We start from the raw sequence: 20326 nt of genomic DNA, 5'->3' as shown, positions 1-20326 counted from the left end.
TAGATTAATTTCCTGCCCAGGAGCTGATAAAAGCGGAACTTCTTACATTCCATGTCCAGTTAGCTCCTCCATTCAGTCAGGGAAGCACCCCTATTTAGAGGCCCTGTGTGAATTTAGGCCATTTTGCTATGATTTCTCTAAAGGGGCTCTGTTTCCTAGGATGCAGTCAGACCCTGGCAGCCTCAGGCAAGCCTCAGCATGCTTGCCCTCGGGGCACTGGCACTTGGAGTCATTTCTCATCCCTGTCTAGATCTAGACACATTCATAGTCTTTGTTCTTTGTCACATTCATAGTCTTTGTTCTTTGCTTGCATGGTGGAGGAGAGAGCTATTTGGAGGAAGCAGGTCCTCTTTTGGGGAAGATTTTTTTTTTTTTTTTTTTTTGAGAGAGGGTCTTGCTCTGCTGCCCAGGCTGGAGTGTGTGGTGCAATCATAGTGTACTGCAACCTTGAACTCCTGGGTTCAGTGGCCCTGTAATCTCAGCCTTCTGAGTGGCTGAGACTACAGGCATGCACCACCATGCCTGGCTAAGTTTTTAAATTTTTGTGGAGACAGGATCTTGCTATGTTGCCCAGCCTGGTCTTGAGCTCCTAGGCTTAGGTGATCTTTTGGCCTCAGCCTCCCAAAGTACTGGGATTATAAATGAGAAATACCATGCCTGGCCAAGATTGTCTTAGTTTTCACACTGTAGCTTTAAACCGAGATTTGGTTTAAAGATTTGAATTTTTCCAAGGCCTTTGGCCTTGGGGGTACCCCAGGTATGCTGCCAGACCTTTCCCTTCTTCTCTCTGTTGTCTTTGTCTCAAAGGTCTGCTTTACCACTCCAAACTACATGAGGTAGAGAAATGCCAGTTGCTGAACTCTTTGTATGCAGTGCCTCAAGTCCATTTTAGTCTTAGGAACTATGGATCATCTGAAAATTATAGAGCATATGTTTTTATTGCATTAGATACATTGAGCCAAAACAGTCACTCAGTGAGTTAGGACACAACCTCATAAATACCCATTTTATAAACATTAGGTTCAAAAGAAATTGTTGTTTGTAACTGTTTACCACAGAAAACTTCATGTCTTGTATAACCACTTTTGATTTCAACATGGAAGGCACCTGGACCAATTAGAAAGTTATTTCAGAAACTCTGTCTTTTGAACACCATTTCAAAAACCCAATTAGCTTATACAGGTTTCAGGTTTCTAAGATTGCAGTTCTCTCCAGCCTTGTTTGCAGAAATAGCCAAATTAGTTCTTACAAAATTAAAATGGAATTGCCAGTGGTTACAAGTAACAGCAAGTCTGTTATATTGTTTTATATTTTATTAATTTTCTTTCATGAGCTTTCTCATCCCTGATCCTCAGGTTGTTCAGATTGTAGGTCTGGGTTTAACAGACATGTGCCTTTTGCACTTTCTCTTGACACTGTGAGACCGTGAGTCTCTGAGTCCAAATGAGGGTGGGTATCTCAGAGTTCCTAGGCATCAGACACCTTTGAATTTATCTAGAGGCTTTGGGTGGTCTATTGATGTAGGATTTGGAAATTATCGCAAAAACTTTTTGACCAATACATCAAGCTGATGAACCATGTGAATGAGTGTAAGCGTGATGTTGAAGGAAAAAGAAAAGAGCTCATTCTATGTGAATTAAGATGTTAAGGTAGGAGGAGTGAGGGCTGCTGTATGCTAAAGGGAGGAAAAGGCAAGAAGAACTTTCCTAGCTCCAGGAGCATTGTATAGAGTATATGCAGCCTTGGTTGAGAACAGAAAGGAGTCTTTTAAGGGGAGAATCAGCTTGAAATCCTTATGGACACATTAGGAGGCATGCATAAAAAGCTTGGGAGACAGATACAAAAGCAAGTTGGTTGAATCAGATTGGGAGGGCTGGTGGATTCCAGGACTAGAGATAGAGGGTGATATTTGAGTTGCGTTTGAAGGAGTATGGTAGAGGGCAGGCCAGAAAAAAATGTGACTGCATAAACAAAGTGCACACCTACGGATACAGTAAGGGTGGCCTGTCCACTGTAACTGAATGTGAGGATACATGTTGAAAGATGACTTATGTTGAGATAGGCTGAGATTGAGGAGTTGGTATGAATTGTGAAAACATTTTATCATGTGTGTTTGGTTTGGTTTCGAGTAGAGGAGTGAAATTATAAGTTCTATCTCTTTGAAAGGTTGCTCTGAATCATTCTCCAGCAAGAATTGAAGAAAGCAGCACTTGAGTCAGGGAGGCCCAGTCAGGAGACATGATGGAGCCAGGTGAGCAGGAGTAGGGACCCACATGAGATGGTCATGGGATCTGAGAGTCAGGCATGTATATGAGGGACACCTTTGAGGTAAGTGTTGACAAAGTTTGGACATAGTTTAGACATACTCAGTATAGGTGGTGAAGAATAGGGAGGAGTCACAGACGAATCTAGGATGCCTACAAGGGGCATTTTGGGGTATTGTGATTTTCCACCTAGAGATAGGAAGAGCAGCTTGTGGGTTTAGAGAGGAAGGAAGGGGAGGAGCGGATACTGGATTCACAATTATCTTGGTTAAGTGCCTGAGGAGCACTCATAGCTGTGTCTGTCTTTATGTCTGGATAAGAAAAAGAGATGTACAAATTTAATAACTTTTAAAAATAGTTTATTATGATTTTGGAGAAAATTTAACATTTTTATAATTTCTAAACTTCATCAGCTTTTGTCCTATAGGAACAAAAGAATATGCCTCATTGTCACTGTTTGAAAATATCTTTAATTCAATTTTGGAATTAGTGAATCTTTTATTGTTTCTACAACCCATATATTTCTTGGGGAATTTTGTATGCCTTGCCAAGGAATCATTTAAGATAAATGACTTTAAAATACCATTGTATTTTATTTGGCTCCAAATATATACCTGCATGAAGTTGAGCATTCTTATTCTATCACAGTAAGGCATTTTCTTTTGTAAAAGGGAAATCAGACCACTTGAAAAATCACTTTCCTTTCAGGGACCGACAGCATCGTTACCACCTTTCTTTTTCTTCATTTCTCCTTTGTGAAAATTCTTTCTGATGGTCATCAACCCACTTGGCAGAGTGCCCTCTATTCTTAATCTCTGTGTAACTTCTGCCCATGAGCCAGTCAGCTCTCTTAAATATCACCAGAAAAGAAAGTTTTAAATTTCCCAGTTAGGAATACTTTTTTGGCATGCCAAATGATGTTCTTGAAATAAGGACTTCTGGTCCAGGCATGCAAGATCATGATTCTCTGGATTTTGATAGGCTTTGAGAATAAAAGGTGAAATTTTTAAATAAGCTGGATTTCATTCTCTTGGCAAACTTTTTGGATTGGTTAATTATCCCATAGGAAAATAGACAAAAGTCTTTTGTGGAACAAAATTCTGTTTTACTATAGTTAAGGTTACAAGAGTAGAGTTACATTAATGTGAGGGATTGAACTGACTAGAGGCATTGGCTGTGATTTTTCTACAGTTTTTAAATGGTATTTGCATTCTCATTCAATATGTCTTTGCTTAGCTTGAGGTTTTTGCAGGGAGGGGAAGCTAGTACTACCCACCTACCCATCTAGAACATAATGTGCATTAGTTGGAATAATGGTGTAATAAGGTAGTCTCCAAGATGGTGCCAGTAATCTCTTTCCTCCCTGTATGCACATGCTGCTCTTTACATTAACAAGTACAGTCCAGTTTCCCTTTCCTCGAATCTGAGCTGGGAACAATGAAATGACTTGCTTGGACAGTAGAATGCAGCAGAAGTGATGTTCTAGGACCTCTGAGGCTGGAACAGAATAAGCTTTGAACTTCTGCTTATATCTCTTGGGACCAACCACCATGTTGTGAGGACCCCAAGGAATGTGGAGAGGCCAGATAGGCATGCCACACAGTAGCCAACATGTACTGCCAGTCATCTGAGTAAGCCATTTTGGCTTTCTAGCTTAGTTGAGCCTTCAGATAACTTCAGCTACAGCCAACTGACTGCAACTGCAAGAAAGACTCCAAGTGAAAACTGTTGCAGAACCCAGTCAATCCACAAAACCATGAAAAATTATGTTATTTTTATATCATTAAACAAAATAATTACAATAAACAAATATTAAACCATAAACAATAATAATGTATTTTTTGGAATGGTTTATTATGTAGCAATAGATAACTAGAACAAGTACTAAATATTACATAATGCTAAGTACAATTTTAATTGTGTAATATTCTTTTATATTTTAAATGATCGACATTTCTGGACAGAGCATTAAAGTGAGCACTTACTAAATGTTCCCAAAGAGAAGTTAGCTGTTGTATCTCAATATCACTGTTTACCAATGGGAGCTGTGTTTTGTTTTTGGAAAATACACACCTTACAACTCAGTGTTAAAAAGTATACTAACAGTTGTTTAGAAAGGCTTGTAATATTCTGAAAAAGATTTTTCTTTAAGTTCACAGGAAAGTGTGAACTTAAAGGCTCTCATTATACTTACATACTATTTAATCTGTAGATCCAAAAATCTGATGGCAAATTTGCTTATGTAACACTGAAATTTGTATAAATAAATTAAGAGCTTTCATTTTAAGTAATTGGTCTTATAATTGGTGTGATATTAGGATGGCTAAAGTGAATAGGCTCATCAGCATTATACAGTTTTCTCCTTAATACTTTCTAGAATATTAAATGATAACGAAAATGTCTGAAACTGGGTTATCTAGCAGTACTGCTGTAATCAGAATGATACTTGTTCGGGGGCATCAGGAAGGTAATTCTTGCTGTTGAGGTTGGGTGTCTGGCAAACTCAAGCGTGGGTGATCTCTGGTTATGATTAGGAGGTTGATTGGGACGTTCCCTATTTGGGACTTTCTTTGTTAATGCTCTCTGACTACAGCTGTTTTAAATACACAAACCTCTGCTTTTGAATTTAGAAAAGTTGTTACAATTTGTTTATATGTTTCTCCTTTTTAGGTTGTGACTCTCATGTGGACAGGAATTGTAGCTCACATCTCTTTTCCCTTAGCAGCCGTGTGCCTGGCACCTAGTGAGTTATTAGGTTTGTTGAAAGAATGAAGTGAAATTATGTCAGAAGCAAATTATTAAATTTGTCAAATTAACTCAGCAAATATACTAGATAAGATACATGAATCCATTCATTTATTTATTCAACAAACATTGATTAAATGACTACAGTGTGCTATGAGCTTGGACTACAGTAGTACACAAATCAGACCTTGTCTCTACCTTCAGTGGAACTGGGAGTCACTCATAAGTTTAATTCTTTTTTAATCAGCAATTCCTTCTCACTAAAGACTTGACAAGAAGGTATGAGAAGGCAAGAGTGTGTGCATTCATCAGATGTTTCTGACGTGCCCAACTGTGTGCCAGAAGCTGTAGTGTCACAGGCCCTGCTTGTGTCTGTCAGGAAAGGTGGACCCTAAGGACATTATTTTAAGTAACACATAATCCCAAGTATGCCATGTGATGGCATGGGAAAGTACTGGGTCCCAAGTGTATAACTGGTGCCGGGCCTACTCCGAGGTCCTGGAGTCTTTGGCATGGCTCTCTCTTAGCTCTCAGTTGCCCTTCCTTGTTGCTCTGGTTGTCTTCTTCAGTTGCATGTGCTTCTCTGCATTTCCACATTTTACCATGTGAGAGGTAGTTCTGTCTGTCTAGGCAGGAATAGGCAACTGTACACCTATTACTCTGAACTTGATGCTCTGCATTGATGTATGCTGGGCCCAGCCTTCCCTGGTTGCCTGTCTGGGCCATTCTTGTCATCTGGCTCTGAAGAGTTTGTTTTTAGAGATGTACTTGCCACAGAAGGAAGCCAGAGATCTGTGATCCTCTGATGAAGCCACTCTCACCCTACGTATCTGCCTGACACACCTGACAGATGAAGCTCAGGTGGGCAGACACCTCAGGCCACAGCATGGACCGTGTACAATTCTTCAAGCTCAAGCCTTAACTCTCCTGCTTATTGCTATTGTAGGACAGCATACTGGGATGGAAATGAATGAAAATGGTGTTATTAGGGGTTAAGATTAAAACCCACCTCATTTGTGAAAAGGAAGTAGACTATTTGCAATTATAGTACTTTATTTTTAATAAGAAATCACTTTACAACTAGTCGCTGTCTGTGTGCCATTAATATGTCACTGTGCCAGGGCTTTGAGATTGTGCTCATTGATCTAGACTGCGCTTCTTGGATACCTGGATATAGGAAAATTCACTAATTCTGCAAATGTTTAGTAAGCCAACTATATGCCAGTACTCTGCTAGGTATTAGGGATACATTATCTAATATATAGTACAAGATGCCTGAGAGTGTCAGAAAACTTCATATGGGTGGGTTATGGAGTAGAGTAGAAGGTGTACTAAAAAAGAGGCTTTTGGGATGCACAAAGGGCAGATGATAAAAGGTCGTCTCTGAATGCTGGATGAACATGTTTGGGCTTTACCTAAGCTCAGGACTCTTGAGGAGCTTTTGAAGGTCAGTGATCTCAGAGTGTTGGCATTTTCAGCCCTGCCAATTATTTTGTCTCTTGCTAGTTACTGGCCAGTACCAGCATCATCAATCATTGATTAGTTCTGTTTGATCCAGCAAGCCCACTACTGGATATCTGTCCAAGCGAAAAGAAATCATTATATCAAAAAGATACCTGCACTCGTGTTTGTTGCAGCACTATTCACAATAGCAAAGATGTGGAATCAACCTGAGTATCCATTAACAGATGATTGGATAAAGAAAATGTGACACACACACACACACACATACACGAAACGGAATAGTATTCCAGCATAGAATGAATGAAATCATAATTTTTGCAACAAAATGGATGGAACTGGAGGCCATTATCTTAAGTGGAACTAGCCAGACACAGAAGGCCAAACATCACATTCTCACTTATAAGTGGGTGCTAAAAAAAATGGACATAGAGAATGGAATGATAGACAGTGGAGACTCAGAGGGTGAGGGGTGGGAGGAGTAAGGATGAGGAGAAATTACTTCATGGGTATAATGTGTATTATTTGGGTAATGGATAACCTAAAAGCTCTGACTTAATTGCTACACAATCTATGCTTGTAACAGAATTGCACTGGTACCCCATATATTTATTTATTTAAAAAGTCTTAGACATCTCTTTTCTTGCGCCTCTGCCTGGGTTCTCCTCAGCCTGCCAACAATTTTTTTATTATCCTGTCCAGGTGATTTTGGGCAGAGATAAGGGAGTGTCTCAAGAAGATACTCCCAGGCACACCATCCTTAGAGAATCAGTAGAGCCCTTTTCAGTGGCCTTTTCCTAGTCTCCATTTGGTCTGCCTCTTCCTCCCACTGCTCCAGAGCAAGGCATAAAACATCTGTGGTTAAAATCAAAAGACTGTATCTCCCATCCACCCTCCAGACCTGACAGGAGAGATCTCAGCATTTTAAGTGAACAGCTTTTTTCTGCCCCAATAGGGTACAGTAGCACAAAGGCCAATGTCCTGTAAGTGCCTCATTTTCTGTCTGTCACATAACTCTCAGGGACTGTTACTACAGCTGGAATCAGTGTCTTAACTGAGGTATTAGAGAAGCTTATGAGCTCATTATCATTTGAACATATGAATAATGTAAAATTTAGACAGAGTTTCATTTGAAAGGATTATTTATTGGAACTTTTAGTTTAAGGATTGATTTATATACTGTTATTCTGCACAATAGGAATAAAATCAGATCCCTGTAGTGTAAGTTGGATGACACCATGGTGACACAGGGCCTTTCTTGATTATCTCACATAATGTCAAAAATTAAAAGCAAAAGAATTGATCTTAGGGAATTCCATGACAGTTTCTATTTAACTTCGCTTAACAATGACTTCAAACAGTTGTTGCATGTATAGAGAACTCCTGATTAAAGAGACTTTCTTTGACCAATGTGGTATGTTTCTAATCGTAACTCTTTAAGAACATGTATTTGGTCTCAGATGGCCAACTAAATGTTACAGAGTCAGCTTATGTGCCATGTACTGAAGGAACAGTTAAGAAAAGACTGCAGCCCTTGCACAGTCTGGGGGAGAAGACAACGAGATAGAACATGGAAAAGACCATGCTGAAAGTATGCACATACAGTATCCCAGGGTGCTGTGTGTGCACATAGGAAGACCACCTACCTCAGCATGGGAGGAGGGCCAGTCAGGGAAAGGTACTGGAAGAAACAGAGGAGCGTTTAGTCTGCAGGAGTAGAAAATTCACTGGAGACATCTATGTGGAATGGAAAAAAAACGGCTGAGCCCCAGAATATTGTCCAAAAGGAAACTGGGAAGGAGCAGCTAAAGAGGCTGAAGGAGAACCAGGAGAAAACAGGGAGATGGCACTGAAGCCAAGAGAAGGGAAGCGTTTCAGCATTTCTGGGAAAAAATCACATGGTATGTCTGAATCTTGCAGTTTTATGATATATATAACCATATTCCAGATTCTAAGAAATCCAGCAATAAAGGCATTTCTTATAGTTTGTTTAGGCTAGCATTTGCCAGGAGAGTTTGAGTGTAGCGAGTAAGGGGGTGTGTGTGTGTGTTCTACTAACATCTCACTGGAGGTAGTCTTTTACAAAACACAATTCAAGAATCGCTGGTCTAATGCATCCCATGTATGGCTGCATCAATACTTATAAAGATTTGCTTTGATCAAGTGTCTCAGTTACTAAAGACAAAACAAACAAACAAAGCCCCCCCCCCCCCCCCCCCCCGCCTACAGTGGCTCTTCTCTGCCTGCAGAATGGAGCCCAGGTGGCTTGGCCTGGGTGCCCTGTGCCAGCCTGGCTGTGCTGCCTGCTGTCTGCCCCTCCTGTGCCCCCTTCCTCCTGGACACTCTGGGCCTTGGCCAGTTTGGACCATGTGTCCTTCTCCTAAGGATGACCATGCTTGCCTAGGTCCACTTCAATACTTTTTGAGGGTACAAATAAAACAGTCCCTCTCCCAGTCTCCCAGTCAGGTCTCACTTTTTATACAGCCTTCCCTGCCACCTCTGCCATCGGCATACTTTACTGGTACATTAATTCTATTAGCGCAGTTTTGTTTTGTTTTTTTTTTTTAATTTTTATGTCATTGTTTTTCTTCTCTTTTTTTCTTAGAGCTTAGTTCACGTATTCATTCAGTCATTCCATAATATAACTGCATGTTGTATGATTTTATCCTCATCCTCATTGGTATTTATATATCTTTTCTGTAAAAATTGAGACTTTCTAAATAGATCTTTATTAACATTGAAAGGACAAAGTGTTTAAAACCTGGTCTCAGCCACCCGGAGTTCTCTGCATACCCAGGAGGGGAGTGGGAAGCTTGCATTGTTGCATTAGATATTCTCACAGTAAAAGAGAACCATGTGTGATGGGAACATTGGAACATGGAAAACAAAGCATCTGGCTTTGCTCAAGGGAGACCAGGTAGGGTCCACTGAGGAAGTGTAAATTGGATCAGAAAGCATGAGTCCGAGTTTTCTAGGAAAAGGAACAAGATTGGGGATAGGGCATTGCAAACCAACTGAGTGCTGTGTGCAAGGATGCGAAGCTGTGATTTGTGGGTGGGTGAGAAGCGCAGTGTAGGCGAGCCCATGGTGTGTGTTGTTGAGAACTGGAGCATGAGGTGGGGATCAGGCTGGTGTGACAAGACTGTGAGGAGCTTTTGGTGCTGGAACAGGAAGATAGGATTGATTCTGTAGATAACACTAAATCAGCACAGGCTTTCATTTGTTTCCTAGTGAGAGAATGCAGTAATAAAATGAACAATAATACTAGGTGTTCCCTCCTTATTAGAAACACAAACCTATGAAATAAAGAAAACGTTCAGTCCAAGCAGCTCTGTGTACCCCTTGAACTGACCTATTTTTCTTTCGTATCTTTTTTCTTTTATGTTACACAAATGGTCTTGTAGGTTGAGACTAGTAAAACTGTAACAATTGCTGAGGCTGTAGTTATTTGCTATTACAAGTGAGAACAAAATACAATGCACAACATTTCTAAAATGTCTTCATTATTTGTGACCTATTTTGAGTGCAGTCTAGAGTCATAGAATATCCCAGCTGCAAAGCACATAAGAGGTCAGTTAATCCAACCCCTTTATTTAAAAATGAGGGAATTTAAGTCAAAATATGTTGAAGACTGGGTATAGCTAGTTATAGCAGGGATGTTGCTCTCTCTCTGCAAGCACTTTGATGACATTATCTCTCCTCAAATTCATTTGGTCATGAAATTAAAGGGAAACTTAATAACAGGTTCGGTTAGAGAGCAGGAGTATTATACCATTTTTTGGTTTTTATAGTTTTTTATTTTTAGTAACATGTTGTATAAAATTATTACCTGTTTAAAAATATTTTATTGTGAAGTAACCTGTTGTATTGTCCTGCATTTTGTTACCTCAGAGATCAGTTATTTTCCAGCAATACATCTGATCTCAAGAGATAAGTTACAATGAATATAAAATTTACTTATTAGGAATTTATATTTTTATTACTATTGGAATTTGTCTATCTTTTCTGTAATAATTGGAGATCTTGTAAGTGACTCTTAATGTGAAAAGGACAAAGTTTCTAAAAGTGCATAAAACAAATATTATAATCTGAATACTTAATATTAGATGTTAAGAAGCACATTTTAGAATGGGTAACTATTTATTGACCATTATATACTATGTACTGAGTTAAGTACTTGTATTCTAATCAAGAAATCTTCCCAATAATCATATGAACTATGTATGATATACTCAGTCTTAAGAATAAAACAATAGATAATAGATCCTGCAAATTCTCCCTTTTCTATGTTCAGCTACCAGTGTTTTAGATGATCTCCATATGGTAAAGACTGTAGGAGCTCCTCTTAAGTCACCCAAATGCCTACCCTTATTCTGAGATGGTTCAACATTAATTTGAACACCTCATCAGACACACAGTTTCTTAACTGTTTTAGCTATAGGGACCCTTACAACTTCTGTCACCTACTCACAGAATTACCCTTCATATTTTCAACCAGCTTGGCATCAGAAATTGCTTGCCTTGCTAATCACAGAGACCCAGCCATGTATCTTAAACACGAACAGGTTTATTCATAAGTGTCCAGGGCTAGGCATTCCAGGGATAGTTTGGCACTTCCACAAAGTCATCAAGGCGTGTGGCTTCCATTGTCAAGGTTCCAGTGTGACTCAAGGTGGATGTTGCCACTTTAGCCATCACATCCTCATTCCAGGCAACAGGAAGGAGGAGGAAAGAGAAGGTAATAGGATATGTCCCTGCTGATTACACTTCCACTTAGGAGCTTTCTGGAAGTCCTACCCACCAGCTTCCACATGACCACACTTGGCTATGAGGAATTCTGGAGTTATCGTCTTTTCTTAAGCTTGTTGCCACACTAAATAGAATTAGTTTCTATTACTAAAAACAAGGGAATAAATATAAAGCAGATTTTTCTCCAGTCTCATTTGCCAGCCCAAAATTACACCATTCTTATTCTTGTTTTAGCTGACATCTTCTTCTCTGCTTTACTGCCTGGCTTCTTACCATAAGGAAATTTTTGTTTAAAAAAAAAAAAAAAAAAAACCTCTGCTTAAGTGAAATCACCTCCTCCATCATGTTCTGACCCACATGTCATAGCCGGGTGAGGGACCCCTTCTCTGTGCTATCATCACTTGTTGTACACTGCCGTGCACTGAGCTCTGTTGGTGTCACTTTCTCCCTCAAATTACACAACATCTGTGAAAATGTCTTGCTCATGGGTGGGCAGAACTTCAGAGTCTAGCTGACTGCCTGGCACACAGTGGGAAATTGTTAGGCATTTGCTGAACTGACTATAAAGTGTCATAGTCAATATTCAAGTATAAATAGCAGGGCTTTAGGTGAGTAGTGTTTTCATCCACCTGTCTCTTTATTTCTCACGGCTGCTGCAAGGGAAATTCTAAGGGCTTTTGTATCTTATCTGCACCTCTTCTTGTAAGAGCCTGGGCAGAGTGGTGTCAGAGAACAACTTCATCTCTCTGGCTTGGACAGCCCCGTTTGTAACAATAATACAGTATAGTTGTTTCAGGGATGTCCACTAAACTCCTTTATGAACTTGGTATATCCACAAAGAGTATGTGTAGAGCAGATGCAGATTTAGCTAAAAGAAAACTATAAATATTTAGCATCTAAGCTGATTGTTGCTTCACCACCACTGTATTATCTTTAGACTTTAATAATATACTTCAGGATTTAAAGGAAAGTACATGCTTTCTGAAATACATATATATAGTTTTTCTTTGTTTTAAAGATAGGCAATATGCAATTAATTTTTAAAAGAAATGAGGCCATTATTCTTAGAAAAGGAATACATTATTTTCAAACTATTTTCTTTCTGGAACAGAATTTTATGTTCATCTTATTCTCTATTCGGAGAATTTTAAAGTATCACAAGTATCTTGGGATAAAGATTTATCTGTATGAAGATCCCATTAATGGATTTCAAGAACTATGCTATGTTGAGGTTCCTACATAATTTTATTTCTACATAAAGTTACCCAGTTATATTTACATGATTCATGTGCCTTTTTCAATTTTGGATAACATTATATTTATATTCATATTGCAGTGTTGAAGAGAAGAAAGCAGGTTAATATAATATGTAAAATATCCTTACTGTGTTCATATTATGTGCCAACCATTAAGATAAGCAAAATGCTATGACATAGGTATAATATTCCATGTTACAAATGAGGGAAGTGAGGCTTAGAGAGCTTAAGTAGCTTGTCCAAATCCCAGGTCGTCATTACTACAATGACTAGTAATAGGCAGCACCAAGATTGGAAGTTAGCTTATCTTTAAAGACCTTATCCTTCATTCCTAGATATGCAGCCATCAAGATGTTCTAAAGTATTATGTTCCATATTGAATGAACTAATCTTTCAGAAAAATTGTAAGAAAACTGGTGTCAATTTCCCATTCAGTTCAATAACAACTTGTTGCTGCTCCAGTATCTCTTGGGTCTACCAGACTCCCTCAGTACATGGTCCTCAGGATTCCTGTTCTAATATTGCTTGCTGGGACCACACCAAGATGACTGGCATGGGGACACCCCTCGCAGGAAATCATGTGGTAGTGCCACTAGGACTTCAACACCATTTTCCCTTCACTTATACCTTAGAAGCTATTTTCTTTGAAATATTTTTAAAATTGTGAAAGCCACCAGGAAGAGATACTTCATGTCCCTTGTAATACATTATAATAAGGGAAATTTCAATGTAGAGAGACTTACTGTCCACATTTTTAACTTAAATTCCTTGTATAGTAGTTTCTTTGCTCATAGGAAATCAAAACAGCATTTTCAATATGAGTCTTTCATATCCTTGAAGATGGCTATTTTTGATATGGTAATTTTTCAGGAAGATACGCCTAGGCCAATGACGACTCACAGTAGATCACATGGCAAGTTTATATCAAGATTGGTGTTTAGGCTGTGTGAATTATTGCTTTGAAGGACCTATGGGGCCTCTCAGTCATGCTGCCTTCATCTCATGGATGTTGTGGGGTTTAAAAAAATGCTTTGCTTTCAGTATTCCTAGGTATTGTAATAAACCATATTCTTAAAATCATGAAGGAAATAGAGTCTTAAGGATAAAGGTCACTCATTAAAATATACTTATGGATTTTTCCTTTTGCTCCATAAAAAAGCTGTTATTCTTTGATTTCTTTATTTTTACTCTAATGGAGGCAGTTAGATATTCTAAGAACGTGGTATCATTTTCAGTTTGACCAAAACCATACTGATGCTGAAGTAAAAACCTGCTTATCCTGAGAAACATCAAGGGTCTGGCTATCTCTTTCTTCACTTCCTGCTTGAGACTTCATCTGTATGTGCTGTGTCAACCATAATTCGTTAGAGGGAAAGCCATCTCCTCTGGGGTCCTAGATTCATATCTTTCTAGGCAGGCTTCAGTTTCCTTGCTTCTGAGGAATATTTAAATGTGCTACTTGTTAAATTACATTCTTTACCTTCAGTTTTTGCCTTTCCTTTAGTTCTGCTTTCAATTGTAAATTACATTTCTTTATCACACATTTGGGTATTTTTCAGACAAATCATATTTCTTGTGTGTATTTTCTATTTGGTGTACCTCTCCATTATGGAAGCTCCGTAGTGTGGATGTTACCCTTTCTTGTAACCTCAGTTGTTTCTAGAACATTTTAAAATATGAATATTAGAAGGCCAAGGCCTTGCTTCTAATGCAACACTAGGCAAAGTATGTAAGGGGCAGGGGGCAGGGTAGATGTTGCTTGGTGGGAAAGTGGAGGATAAGAATTGGTACAAAACAAATTAGTACACCAAGTTCCATGATGTCATATCCTTGCAAAATGAAAGCAAACATTCACCTAAAGAAAAAATTGATTAGTCTTTTTATGAATATTGTATATTATTAAGTGTAAATGTTCTCTGAAATAATAATTGTCTAGAATCAAATCAGAAATTATATATACACACACACACACACACATATACATACATCATTTAGTTTCCTATGTCATTATGTGTTCAAGATTATAAATGGAAATAATAGGAACCAGAAATGGGAACAATTTCCCAAACACATTTTCATCACCAAATGCTATTTATTTATACTGTAATGACATATTGGACAGATGGATTATTAAGGTTTTTCCTGTCTTTTATAAATCTCAGATTTACAGTGATTATGATGGTGCTGATTGCTTGTGGCCTTGATACTGGATTCTAACAGATGAATAGGGTAGATAACTGATCTAAGATTTGTTGTCTAGAAAACATGAAGCAGGAGGACAGGGCAAGAGGGTCTGGGGACTGGCAATGAGACTGGAAGCCTTTCACCCCAGGGTCAGCAGTTGGGCTAGGCTAAGCTGTGAGTGACATAAACCACTCATCTAAGGACCAGCCATGATCATGACAGAAAACTGACAGTGGTCTGATGTTCTTCACTGGTACTTTCTTTCTTCTTCCTTTTTTTTTCTTCCTGAGATGGAGTCTCACTCTGTCACCCAGGTTGGAGTTGCGATCTTGGCTCACTGCAATCTCCACCTCCCGGGTTCAAGCGATTCTCCTGCCTCAGCCTCCTAAGTAGCTGGGATTACAGATGTGAGCCACCGCATCCAGCTAATTTTTTTGTATTTTTAGTACAGTCAGGGTTTCACCATGTTGGCCAGGCTAGTCTCAAACTCCTGAACTCAAGTGATCCACCCGCCTCAGCCTCCCAAAGAGTTGGGATTACAGGCGTGAGCCACCGCACCCGGCCCTTCACTGGTACTTTCAAAATGCAAAATACTTTTCTGCTTCAGCAAAAAGTGACAGACATTTGGAGACACCTGTTAAGCTTTAGTACCACCCATGAGGCCCACTGAGTGCCTGGTGACCCAGTCCTGCAGCCTGTAGCACTGGACTTGATCTCAAATATTCTGGAGTTTTCATTGCCAGACACAGACTGGATTGCAATCCAAAAACTCAGCACATCAGTTGGGCAGTTCTAGAGGCTTTCCCACGACTAGCATCAATCTGCATTACACTGAATTCCATTTAAGTCTAACCTTTTTCATCACCTTATGAATCATATCTATATGTATACATATCATACACACACACACACACACACACACACATATACATACATCTTTCTTGGATGCTGCTGTAGGTTGCTCTTTCAGCTACTCCTTCTATTCAGTGAATGAATGTACTCCAGTCAAATGTTCACTGTGCCAGTGTAAGTTAAAATTAACATTTTACTGGAATGTGGTGTGCGTGACTGCTTTGGATCTGTTACATATGTTTGGTTTTGTAGAGGCAACAGAGTGGAGGGACTAAAATTAACATGTGTTTTCAGACATGTAAGCAGTCTACCATGTCATTGCCAAAAATAATGACATTCTACCTAGAATATAGTCTTTAACATGCGAGACAGTTTATAACCAAGTAATATATGACTCAATGACTGAATTTTAAATTTTTTAAATACTAAATTCTGTTTCTATTCCCCACTGGCAGAGCATGAGTGAGTTTTCCACGTCTGTCCCATTAAGAGTCATTGCCAATGCTGCGGCTGCTGCATGCTAAGTGGTCTGTTCCTTTTCTTGCAATACGTGGCTCAAAGCCCTAGAGGCTTCTATCACTCTCCATCCCACCCCCATTTGTATCTTCAGGTGCCCAGTGTATCTTCTTTTATTCTTTCCCAGAGAGAGGCCCTTTGGAGATTGTGGACATTCTTTGAGGGGAGAGAAATGTGTACTCACTGAATTCTCTCTGAGCATTCAGGCTTGGTTTCTTTATGTACAAAATAAGAATTATGTTAATTGAATCTTCTTCTAGGTGTGTTATTTATGTTGACTTGACATAGAGGATCACTGGCTACTAGTAGAAAAACAATTGCAACTGCAATTATAAAAGGAGAGAGAACAAAGTACTGGGAGGTTGTGCTGGCAGTTCTTTTCTTACAGGTTAGCATACTCTGAAGGCACTAGTGTATGTAAACCAAAGATCCAATGTAAAGAATTACAGCAAAACAAAATCATCTAAGCATGCAAAGGAATGATTCAACACTGAGATCCGTGAGTCCATGAGGCTCTCTATGTCTTTGGATGTAATTAAAACAAGGAAATTGCCTCAATTCAGTCTTCTTTTACCTAATATATTCTAAGAGAATGGGTTGGATGATTTCTTGGTAACCTAGACAGTTTATAAGTAGCTCTCTCTGTAAAAATATTTTTTCTTAAAATAACAAAGTATCATCATCTTGAGGGAGAAAGCATTTTGTTTGGCCTGAGGCAAAACTTGGCACTTCGGTCCAAAGCACTGCCCTTCTCCCACCCTGGCCCAACCCTCTGTCCCTGTCCGTGTAACACTCTACCTTGCGCCCACTAGGATGAGCCCACTACCTTGCGCCACTCTTCTCAGTGGGGAAGTGTGTGATGGGAAGGGCCTAGCTAGAGGTCTTGTCAGTACTTTTCCTTGGTAACTGAGCTTATTCTGCCAGTGGAATGCTAGACTGTGACTATTTAGATAAGAGATGAGAAATCAGGGCATAGGAAGAAGGGGAGATTGTGTTAGCAGAATCCTTCTATATTTAGTATATTGCCTTATGACAGCTGGGTGGATTTACAGGCTAACACAGACAGTCTGTCTCCTAGATAGTATCTAAATGGGCCATTACAATGGGCTGTGATTCCTGAATTCAGATGATGCTGTTTAATACAGAAACGGAGGTGGCATTATCTTGTTCTAAGCATGAGCTTTCTGGTTTGCACCAAATGGAGGGGTTTCCCAGGATGTAGGATTTTCAGAGTTAAAACCAGGCTAGTCCTGGGCAAACAGGGATGGTTGGCCACTCTTTTCATGGTTTTCGAAATAAGTTAATGAGGTGTTCTTTCTCAAGGAACACACTGAACTGAAAACAACCAAAAGCTAGTAGGTAAAAAGTCACCAAGGCCTATTAGGAAAAAAAGTGAAATGTGATCTGTTTCTGATTACTACTGATGACAGTAGGGTCATTTTATTTTGGAGGTAGCAATGACTTTTGCAGAGGTGTGAAGTATATATCTGCCTAATGAAGTCTGCGTAGCATCATCATCAGAGATTACAGAAGTTTTCACAAACACCCATTTGTGAAAGAAGATTAAACTCAAATTTGCTTACAGAAAAAAAAAAAAACTATTGGATGACACATGATTATCTCAATAGATGCAGAAAAGGCCTTTGACAAAATTCAACAGCCCTTCATGCTAAAAACGCTCAATAAATTCGGTATTGATGGAACGTATCTCAAAATAATAAGAGCTATTTATGACAAACCCACAGCCAATATCATACTGAACGGGCAAAAACTGGAAAAATTCCCTTTGAAAACTGGCACAAGACAGGGATGCCCTCTCTCACCACTCCTATTCAACATAGTGTTGGAAGTTCTGGCCAGGGCAATCAGGCAAGAGAAAGAAATCAAGGGTATTCAGATAGGAAAAGAAGAAGTCAAATTGTCCCTGTTTGCAGATGACATGATTGTATATTTAGAAAACCCCATTGTCTCAGCCCAAAATCTCCTTAAGCTGATAAGAAACTTCAGCAAAGTCTCAGGATACAAAATTAATGTGCAAAAATCACAAGCATTCTTATACACCAGTAACAGACAGAGATCCAAATCATGAATGAACTTCCATTCACAATTGCATCAAGGAGAATGAAATACCTAGGAATCCAACTTACTAGGGATGTAAAGGACCTCTTCAAGGAGAACTACAAACCACTGCTCAGTGAAATAAAAGAGGACACAAACAAATGGAAGAACATACCATGCTCATGGATAGGAAGAATCAATATCGTGAAAATGGCCATACTGCCCAAGGTAATTTATAGAGTCAATGCCATCCCCATCAAGCTACCAATGACTTTCTTCACAGAATCGGAAAAAACTGCTTTAAAGTTCATATGGAACCAAAAAAGACCCCGCATTGCCAAGACAATCCTAAGTCAAAAGAACAAAGCTGGAGGCATCACGCTACCTTACTTCAAACTATACTACAAAGCTACAGTAACCAAAACAGCATGGTACTGGTACCAAAACAGAGATATAGACCAATGGAACAGAACAGAGTTCTCATAAATAATACCACACATCTATAGCCATCTGATCTTTGACAAACCTCAGAAAAACAAGAAATGGGGAAAGGATTCCCTATTTAATAAATGATGCTGGGAAAATTGGCTAGCCATAAGTAGAAAGCTGAAACTGGATCCTTTCCTTACTCCTTATACGAAAATTAATTCAAGATGGATTAGAGACTTAAATGTTAGACCTAATACCATAAAAACCCTAGAAGAAAACCTAGATAATACCATTCAGGACATAGGCATGGGCAAGGACTTCATGTCTAAAACACCAAAAGCAATGGCAACAAAAGCCAAAATTGACAAATGGGATCTAATTAAACTAAAGAGCTTCTGCACAGCAAAAGAAACTACCATCAGAGTGAACAGGCAACCTACAGAATGGGAGAAAATTTTTGCAATCTACTCATCTGACAAAGGGCTAATATCCAGAACCTACAAAAAACTCAAACAAATTTACAAGAGAAAAACAAACATCCCCATCGAAAAGTGGGCAAAGGATATGAACAGACAGTTCTTAAAAGAAGACATTCATACAGCCAACAGACACATGAAAAAATGCTCATCATCACTGGCCATGAGAGAAATGCAAATCAAAACCACAATGAGATACCATCTCACACCAGTTAGAATGGCAATCATTAAAAAGTCAGGAAACAACAGGTGCTGGAGAGGATGTGGAGAAATAGGAACACTTTGACACTGTTGGTGGGATTGTAAACTAGTTCAACCATTATGGAAAACAGTATGGCGATTCCTCAAGGATCTAGAACTAGAAGTACCATATGACCCAGCCATCCCATTACTGGGTATGTACCCAAAGGATTATAAATCATGCTGCTCTAAAGGCACATGCACACGTATGTTTATTGCGGCACTATTCACAATAGCAAAGACTTGGAATCAACCCAAATGTTCATCAGTGACAGACTGGATTAAGAAAATGTGGCACATATACACCATGGAATACTATGCAGCCATCAAAAAGGATGAGTTTGTGTCCTTTGTAGGGACATGGATGCAGCTGGAAACCATCATTCTCAGCAAACTATCACAAGAAGAGAAAACCAAAGACCGCATGTTCTCACTCATAGGTGGGAACTGAACAATGAGATCACTTGGACTTGGGAAGGGGAACATCACACACTGGGGCCTATCATGGGGAGGGGGGAGGGGGGAGGGATTGCACTGGGCGTTATACCTGATGCAAATGACGAGTTGATGGGTACTGACGAGTTCATGGATGCAGCATGCCAACATGGCACAAGTATACATATGTAACAAACCTGCACGTTATCCACATGTACCCTAGAACTTAAAGTATAATAAAAAAAAAAAGGTAAATAGTAAAGATGCTAATTTTCTAAGTAAAAAAAAAAACAACTTCTACAGTTACCTTTGGAATTTTAAAATGTTAATGGTATTCAAATTTAGAAAATAAACATTTCTCATTTATTACAATAATACTGTTGTCATCTTTTTCTTTGTTTTTAATCTTTTAGGCTGACTGACTTTTTGTCAAAATATTTTATGAGTTTTGAGCAAATTAAAATCTAGCAAGATCTCTGCCAGGACAACTATGGAATCCTCACCTGTGCAAATAGGCTGTTTCTTCAGCATTTTTAAGTTTGCCTGGGGCAGGTTTATGCTACTAGCTCCTTGCATCTGTGCAGAGTGTTGACTCAGAGATGTAATTTATATTGATATGATTTCCTCTGAATTCTGCCCGCTCCTTGATGGTTTTGTTTCA

General features: G+C 39.1%; 1 protein-coding gene across 10 annotated transcripts in view; it reads left to right on the top strand.

Moving 5' to 3' along the window:
• The window catches only part of PRDM5 (PR/SET domain 5), a 221202-nt gene that overhangs the window by 170167 nt on the left and 30709 nt on the right, over positions 1 to 20326 (top strand). The window contains exon 15 of one of the 10 annotated variants that reach the window (XR_012435351.1): positions 2167 to 2251. The exons of the other annotated variants lie outside the window; for them this stretch is intronic. The gene's annotated coding sequence lies outside the window, so the exon portion shown is untranslated. The remainder of the gene's footprint in view (positions 1 to 2166; positions 2252 to 20326) is intronic. 10 annotated transcript variants of the gene reach the window in all.

This window comes from Macaca fascicularis, chromosome 5 (assembly GCF_037993035.2).
Source record: "Macaca fascicularis isolate 582-1 chromosome 5, T2T-MFA8v1.1".
Lineage (NCBI taxonomy): Eukaryota > Metazoa > Chordata > Mammalia > Primates > Cercopithecidae > Macaca > Macaca fascicularis.
This window is presented reverse-complemented; position numbering and strand designations above follow the sequence as displayed.